The following is a 9,181-nucleotide window of genomic DNA, read 5'->3' on the forward strand; positions in this document are numbered from 1 at the left end:
CCCCTCCTTGGGTTTCCGAGGCAGTATCACTACGGAAGTAGGATTGCCCAACCTTCCTTCCGAGGAGTGGCTGATGGGTTTGAACCGCCAGCCATCTGGTGAGCAGTCAAGTGCCTTAGCCACTATGCTACCAGAGCGTTACTAATTCTGTGGGTTTTTTGGAGGCATCACTGTTGTCCTGGTGTTTTAAGTGTGTTACCTCACAGCGTCTTCACGGAGCCAGGAGTGAGTGCTGTCACTGATCCATTTTCCGGGAGGCTGAGTTTTGTTGTTGGTCACCATCAAGTCAGTTCCGACTCCTGGCGACCCTGTATGTGTCAGAATAGCCCTGTGCTTCAGAGCGTCTTCAGGGCCTTTCAGAAGCAGGTCACCAGGCCTTTCTTCTGAGATGCCTTTGGATGGGTTTGAACTGCCAGCCTTTTGGCTAGCAGTCAAGTGCTTAAAGATTTGCTCCACACAACTGAAGGGTTAAATGACTAGCCCTGAGTCACACGGCTCATGAACTTACTCTTTCTTGTCTCTTGGAACTCAGCTCAGTTTTCTCCTCAGAGGGGCGTTCCCTGACCACCTACTGTAAAGGAGCCACCTCCCATGGAATGACATGTTCTTGTTTGTTTTCTCTCCCCATCTGCCCACCTGTGGAATGTTGGCTCCATGGGAGCAGTGCCTCCATTTGTCTTATTCACACGTGTCCCGCAAGCTTAGCACAAGACCAGCTCGTAGAAGGTGCTCAGCAAATATTTGCTGATGGAATGAATGAGTGAGTGGATGAAGCATGGGAGGCTTCCACAGTTCCACCCAGGTCTGCCTGCCTCCGGCACCCTTCCCTTTGCTTTCTTCTGAAATGTTAATTAAAAAGCCAGGGGCTTTGCCTTATTGATTTCTCAGGGGTGAGCGGGGGCCCTGTGCACAGCGCACTCTCAGGAAGGTTTGTGTTGAACATTGGAGTCAGAATGAGGAGAGACACTGAATCCGTTAACGCACAGACCAAAGGAAGCCCGGGCCTTGCCTTCCTTCTCTTCTCCCTCCGCCTCCCTCATGCACGTAGCCCATGACTTCAAGTGACTTCAAAGGAGTGGCCACAGAAGCAGCTACCATTACAGATCTCAGATTGATGCGGATCTGCTTCTTGGCTGGAGGCCCCCATTACGGTCCTCCCGGGCACTCAGCCGCTTCCTTAGAACAGCTGTGTCACTGTGATTCTGTTTCCAAGTGACCATTAACTGGGTCTGGGCTTCGTCAGACCGTCTCCGAGTATGATAGGCCGTTTTGTGCCAGGTGACAGAAGAAGGGGCTTGTAGGACCAGAGTCTTGCTAGAGAAGGACCCCCACTTAGCCCAGTCATCTGCTGTGCAGAGGGCCAGTGGGGCCCAGTTAGGATACAAGATATTCAGCCTCAGAACCTGGCCCCACAGTTCTCCCCAATGCTGGGGCCTGGCATGGGATTTTAAACACTAGTTGCACACACCCCCCAAAATAAAAACACTAATTCCTGCTATAGAAAAGTAATGCTCCCTGTTAAAGAAAAGTTAGATGTGCAGTAGCTAGAATTATTTAAATTATGTGTTTCCTTCTCATTTGCATATCTATTGAATAGTCACTAAGTGACAGTATTTCAGTTCCGTTTTGCTACAGTGAGTTACGCTGTAGTCTCCAGGGGGCACTTGGTGCATAGACTTTTCTGCATCTTGGCGAGTTCTCACAGGCTAGATTCCCAGGTCACTAGGTGGAATGGACCGTGTGAGTGTTCACGGACTCAGACTGCCTGCTACTAAGTGCTTTCTGGAAGGAAGGGCTCTGTCATTTTACACCCTGTATAAGCTTACCCAGAGCTCTGGTGGTATAGTGCCTAAGGCAATTTGACTGCTAACCAGAAGGCTGGCAGTTCAAACCCACCAGCCACTCCTCAGAAGGAAGACTGGGCAATCTACTTCTGTAGAGATACTGCCTCAGAAACCTAAGGAGGGGTTGCTATGAGTCAGATCAGACTTGACAGCAGTGAGTTTGGTTTTTTTGGTTATAAGCTTACCCCGGAGCTCTGGTGGTATAGTGCCTAAGGCACTTGACTGCTAGCCAGAAGGATGGCAGTTCAAACCCACCAGCCACTCCTCGGAAGGAAGTTTGGGCTTCCGTAGTGATACCACCTCAGAAACCCAAGGTGGGGTCACTATGAGTTGGAATCTAGTTGATGGCAGTGAGCTTTTTTTTTTTTTTAATTTTAATAAAAGCGTTTAAGGCACTAGGCTGCTAACCCAAAGTGGGTGGTTCGAACCGACCAGCCACTCCCGGTGAGAAGGACGCGGCAGACTGCTTCCATAAAGATTACAGCCCTGGAAACCCTAGGGGTAGTTTGCCTCTGTCCTGTAGGTTGCTGTGGGTCAGAATTGATTCAGTGGCAATGAGTTTAGTTTTGTGTTTTATAGGTGTTACCAAAAAGAAACATCCCCCAAAACCCAAATCTGTCGCCATGAATGGATTCCAACTCACAGCCACCCCACGTGTGTCAGTGTAGGACTGTGCTCCATACAGGTTTTTTTTTTTTTGCTTTCTCAATTTATTTATTTTGTTGCTGAGTATACACATAGCAAACATACACCAATTCAGCAGTTTCTACATGTATAATTTCGTGACATTGATTACACTCTTCAAGTTGTGGCACTTTTTGCTGCATAGAGTTTTCAATGGCTGTAAACGTAGGGAAGTAGATTGCCAGGCCTTTCTTCCACGGCGCTGCTGGGTGGAATTGAACCACCATCCTTTTGGTTAATAACTGAGTGCAAACCATTTGCACTACCCAGGGAACCTGTATAAACCTTAAAAGCTAAACTGTTGCCTTCAGGTTGATTCTGACTCATAGCGGCTCTGTAAGGGCAAAGTAGGCCCATAGGGTTTCCAAGGCTGTAAGCTTTATGGAAGCAGACGGTCACATCTTTCTCCTGCGGAGCAGCTGGTGGGTTTGAACTGCTGACCTTTTGGTTAGCAGCCAAGGGCTGAACCATTGTGCCACTTGGGCTCCTTGTGTTAAGCCTTAATGACTCCATATTCCAGGGTCAGGATTTGGACTGTGATCTTCTATGCCTATCACTTTAGTGTTGCCTTTGCAGAGGGCATGCTCATGAGATTGGGAAAGTTTAAGATCAGAGAGAAGGAAGCAAAGGCCTCTGCTGCCCTTCCTGTTTATTACTGTGGGATACTGGCAGGGAGGGAGGGAAGAAGGGGGCTAAGGTGCATATAGATGTACTGGGTGACCCTTCTTCTCCTGGTGCATGTTTGGTAGCTATTTGGGAGTTTGTAAATAATCAGTAAATATTTGTCAAATGAATAAAAGGAAGGCTTTCTTTTTACAATGTCTTATTGCTAAACTGTGTAAGGAGCCCTTGTGGGAGCCCTCGTGGTGCAGTCGTTAAGTGTTTGGCAGCTAACCAAAAGGTTGGCGGTTCGAACCCATCAGTCACTTGTGGGAGAAAAATGAGGCAGTCTGCTTCCACAAAGATTTATAGCCTTGGAAACCCTATGGGACAGTTTTCCTTGTCCTACAGGGTTGTTGGGCGTCAGAATCGACTTGACAGCAGCAGGTACGCTGTGTGATGCCTGGCTTCCCTATCAAGGGTGGAGGTTTGAAGTGCGTTTGCTGAAGCCCAGTATGGCATTCCTCTGTGGCAGTGAAGTTAGGAAAGGTGTAAGCCTGCTACCTGGTGAGTGCCCTTATAAACCTGAGCCGTCAGCACCTCCACTACCCGTTTCTAGAGGTAAACTCCTCTCCAGGAACAGGTTACTGTAACCTTTGGTATTTTATCAGTGCCTTTGGAAACATCTCCCATGGTCCTCCTGGGGCTCTCACAGTGCCAAAGGCACACCCAGGCTGGAGCGACGCTGCAGCAGTGCCACTTGCTGCCCAGGTCTCCATGGGAACTGGGGAGGAGCCAGAATCAGAGAAGGAGAAGGCTTCCTGGTGGCAGGGATGGCTTCCCAGGGTAAAGGTTGGCTGTTGAGGATGTTGGAGGTTAAGAGCATGGACCCGAGTCACACGGTCTCAGTTCAGTTTTAGGAAAGTGAGTTCACCTGTCTGAACAGTAGGCATGGTGGTCGTATCTGTGCATAGAGCAGTTTTGAGGATTAAAGACGTTAGTGCGTACCCAGTGCTTAGGACCCCAGCACCTGGCACTGCAAGGTAAGCAGTGGTGTCAGCTGTTGGTAAAGGTAACAGTGGGAGGAGGGGAGAGGGCAGTGGGGCCGCGCCATTGAGGCCTCTTGTTGTGCCCCTGCTTGTCCCTGTCATCCAGGGTCCTCCCTAGGGAGCCATTTAGATAATTCAGAGCTATCCCTAATATTCTACTGAGGAGTGAGTAAGAGTCTCAGTGCTGTGCTTGAGACACTGGCTCTTGGAGAACCTGCTGGACTCATAGCCTGGCCCTGCCCCCCACCAGCTGCAGGGCCTCTTCGAGGTGCAGTCGTCTCATCTGCTAGGTGGGGCTGAAGAGTACCTGCCAAGAAGGGCTCTTGTGAGGACTGAAGGAAGTACTCCACGCTGAGGGCTTCGCCATGGCACCTGGCACACAGTAAGTGCTTAGGAAATGTTCTTGCTTATTGTGTGGTGTCTGGGGGTTGTCTTCCACTGAATTCTGTTTGATTCTTGGGCTTTCTGGAGGACACGGCTGTGTTCCTGGCGCTGGCTAGGTGCTGTGTTTTGGGGAAAATTCGGTGGCGCTGGGCCTGTTTTGGGACCTGTGACCGAATGGCCTGGGTAAAGTGTAAATACAGGAAGTCAGGTGAAAGGGCCTGGGATGCTGAGTGCCAGGGCGTGGGAAAGACCTCAGGAGAGTTAGTCACTAGGCCACACATAGTGGCTGGGCACCTTCTGTGTGCTGAGCTGTGGGGACATAAATGCAGGTGGTATCTAGTCCTGACCTGTGAGCTTGTGGCCCAGATTGGAGGCTGTCAGGGAGAGCTATATACTGTTTGGGCAGCAGAGTATGATATTTGTCTTATTTTTCCATTAAAAAAATTTAGTCAGCCATAGAGTCACAGAGTTCAGTGTTTATAAGGTAAAGAAGTATATATGTTCCAAATGTATAAGTGGTGGTTAGTTAGACTGCCCTCCTTTCCCCACCACATGCCTTTCCTGAGGCGTGAACTCTTTCCAATTTCTTCTCTGTTATCCTAGAGAATTTTTAAGCATTCACACAGGTGTATGCGTTTTACATCAGTATAGATAGACACACACGTAGATTTTCCCCATTTTTATACCTACGGATCACAGCAGTCAGACCCTGTTTTGCATTGGATCACCATGAGTTGAGGCCAACTCCGTAGCAGCTAACACCACCACAATTGGTAGTATACCTTACACAGCCCAGCATGTGGTTTTCACTGAATGGTGCATTGTGAGACCCATGCCACAGCATTACATAAAAGCTTCTTCCCTCCTTCTTCACCTACCATTGTTATTTAAGTAGTGTTCCTCTGCTGGAGACATCTGTTGTTTCTCGTCTTTGCTGTCACTAGCTGTTTGTAGTGGATAACCTTTAGCATCCGACTTTGTGTACCTGTTAGAGTATGTGGACTGTCGTGAAGTGACTCACTGCGTGAGAGGGAACATGCATTAGTAGTTTTGATAGCAGTCTTCAAGTTGCCCTCTGTGAGGTGATACTGACTCACACTCCTCCCAGCTGTCCAGGTGCCCGTTGGCCCACATCCTGACCAGCACTCGTGTTATTAAACTTTTTGATCATGGTCACCATGCTAAGTTAAAAATAGGTGCTCAATACAGTTTTCTTTGTGTCCAAAAACCACCAAACCCACTGCCTTTGAGTCAATTCAGATTCATAGTGACCCCACAGGACAGAGTAGAACTGCCCTATAGGGTTTCCAAAGCTGTAAATCTTTACAGAAGCAGACTGCCACATCTTTCTACCGTGGAGTGGCTGGTGAGTTTGAACCACTGACCTTTCAATTAGGAGCCACATGTTTTAACAACTGTACCACTAGGGTGTCTTCTTTTTATATAAATATTTAAGAATTAAATTAGTGCCAACATTTAACAATGGAGGATTTGCATACCAGACTCAGTTTCTGTCTTTGTTGTGAAGAGTCAGGGGGTTGGAATGGTGGGCCTGGGACCTGCCTCCTGGCAGCAGCTAGGGACTGCCACTTCCTTCCCACAGTGTCTGGGTCCTTTGGTGTGCCCCATCTTACCAGACCTTGTGTTTGCTTTTGACTGATTGATTTTTTTGTTTAAATTTGTATTGTGATTTGGGTGAAAGTTTATAGAACAAATTCATTTTCCATACAGCAGCTCACATACACTTTGTCTTATGACATTGCATGCAATTTCCCACAATGCAACAGCTCACCTCTCACTTCCTCCCCATAGTTACCTCTTCCCTGTGTCCTTCCCTCCCATGCACTCCTGCCCCCCTGAGCTGTCTCCCTGTGCACATACAACTCTTGTATTCTCCCATGACTGATCTCTCCAAGGAGTGTATCTACCTAATGTAAATGCTCAGCTCATATGCCTATCTTTTGTTTGGCTGGAGGCCACAGGAGTGGGTTCAATTCCAGACCTGAAGGGCAGCTAGGGGCCGTAGTCTCAGGGGTTCCACAGGCTCTATCAGACCAGCAAACCTGGTCCTTTTTTTTTTTTTTTAAATGTTTGAGTTTTGTTCCACATTGTACTCCCACTCTGTCCAGGATCTCCTACATACATCCCCCTCCGAGTGGTTGACAGTGGTAGCCAGGCAGCATCTAGTGCTTCTGGTCCCATAGTCATACAGGCTGAGGATCACATGGTGTACCAGTCACTTGGACTAATTGTTTCCATGTGTCTTTGGTTTTCTTCATTCTTCTTTGCTCTGGACGAGGAGAGACCCATCATTGCGTCTAGGTGGCTGCTTGCAAGCTTTTAAGATTTTAGTCGCTACTTGCCAAAGTAGGATGTGGAACCATGTTTTTGTGTAGTATGTTATGCCAGTTGAGCTTGATGTCCCCTGTGACCATGGTCCCAAGCCCACAGGTCCAGCTCCTTGCTCCCTCTGGGTAGCTGGCTGTTACCATGAAGTGACTATAACTTTGTCCCTTGCCAGCTCTACCGTACACCTGGAAATTCTTATAGAACATAAATATACATTTGTAGAAACATTGTATGCCAACCCTATACATGGTCATGGGCACACTCCCCCCTGCTTAGCCATACCTAATCGTTCAGCCTGCCCACCCATCTATCCACACATATATCCATGTTTGCCATCACTGACAACACAGTACTGTATGTACAAAAGGGTTCACCTTTGTTGTCTGTACCTCCCATGCACCTCTCTATGTCTTCCTCTTCCTCAGTGCCAACATGTAGATCACTCACATTAGGTACATTGCCCTTCCCTTCACCCAAATCAATACTTATCTCTACCTGTCTAACCGTGTTCCCTTCCCTCCCTTCCCCTCCCCCCTGGTAACCAACAAAGAAAATTTCCTTTCATATATAAACCTTTCCTTGACTTTTTATAATAATGAACTAATACTATATTTGTTCTTCTGTGATTGACTTATTTCATTCAGCATAATGTCCTCCAAGTTCATCCATCTTCTGTGGTGGTTTGCAGATTCCACATTAATCATTAGTGTTACATAGTATTCCATTGTGTGTATGTACCATAGTTTGGTTCCATTCTTCTGTTGATGGGCATGTAGGTTCTTTCCATCTTTTGGCTATTGTAAATAGTGCTGCGATGAACATGGGTGTGCATATATCTGTTCATGGCCTGGCTCTCACTTTTTTAGGATATATACCTAGTAACGGGATTGCTGGGTCAAATGGTATTTCTTAATTCCAGCTTTTTAAGGAATCGCCATACTGCTTTCCACAGTGGTTGCATCATTTGACAGTCCTACCAGCAGTATAGGAGAGTTCCAATCTCTCCACATTCTTGCCAGCATTTGTTATTTTCTATCTTGTTGAACTTTGCCATTAGTGCTGGGGGTGAGAGGGTATCTCATTGTTGTTTTGATTTGCATCTCTCTGATGGCTGATGATTGTGAGCATTTCTTCATGTGTTTGCTGGCCACCTGAATATTCTCTTTGGTGAAGTGTCTATTCGTCTTCTGCCCATTTTTTAATTGGATTGTTTGTGTTTTTGTGGTTAAGGTGTTGGAATTTTCTATAAATTGTAAGATAAGTCCCTTGTCAGATATGTCATTACCGCGAATCATTTTTTCACAATCTTATAGGTTCTCTTTTTACTTTTTTGGAGAAGTCTTTGGAAGCACATAAAAAATTAATTAAAAATTAATTTTTAAAAGGGTCCCATTCATCTAGTTTATCTTCTACTGTTTGTGCATTTCGGGTTATGTTTGATAGTCTGTTTATACCGTAAATTGTTGTTGTTATGTGCCATCAAGTTGGACCCTAAGTTTTCCCCAGCTTTTTCCTTGAGGAACTGTATAGTTTTAGGTTTCACATTTAAGTCTTTGATCCATCTGGAGTTTTTTTTTTTTTTTTTTTGATGTGAGATATTGATCTTGTTTCATTTTTCTGCAAATGGATATCCAGTTTTGCCAGCACCATTTATTAAACAGACAATCTCATCCTCATTTAATGGATTTCGGCCCTTTGTCAAGGATCAGTTGACCATAGGTCGATGGATCTATTTCTGGATTTTCATTCTATTCCTTTGATCTATGTGTCTGTCATTATACCAATACCAGGCAGTTTTGACTGCTGTGGCTGTATAGTAGGTTTTGAGATCTAGCAGGGTGAGACCTCCTACTTTGTTCTTCCTCTTCAGTAGTGCTTTTCTTATCTGTGGTATCTTTCCTTTCCATATAAAATTAGTGATTGGTTTTTCCATATCCTTAAAAAATGTTGATGGGATCTAGATTGGGGTTGCATTGAATGTATAGATTGCTTTGGGTAGGATCGACATTTTCACAATGTTCAATCTTCTATCCATGAGCATGGTATGTTCTTCCATTTATGTAGATCTCTTATGGTTTCTTGAAGTAGATTTTTATAGTTTTCTTTGTACAGGTCTTTTGTGTCCCTGGAAAGATTTATTCCCAAGTGTTTAATTTTTTTGGTAGCTATTGTAAACATTATTGATTTCCTTATTTCTCTTTCAGCAATCTCTTTGCTGGTGTAGAGGAATCCAACTGATTTTTGGATGCTGGTCTTGTGTCCTGACACTGT

The sequence above is a fragment of the Orycteropus afer genome, unplaced genomic scaffold (genome assembly GCF_000298275.1).
Source record: "Orycteropus afer afer isolate SDZICR_OR568_19922 unplaced genomic scaffold, OryAfe1.0 scaffold00049, whole genome shotgun sequence".
Taxonomy (NCBI): Eukaryota; Metazoa; Chordata; class Mammalia; order Tubulidentata; family Orycteropodidae; genus Orycteropus; species Orycteropus afer.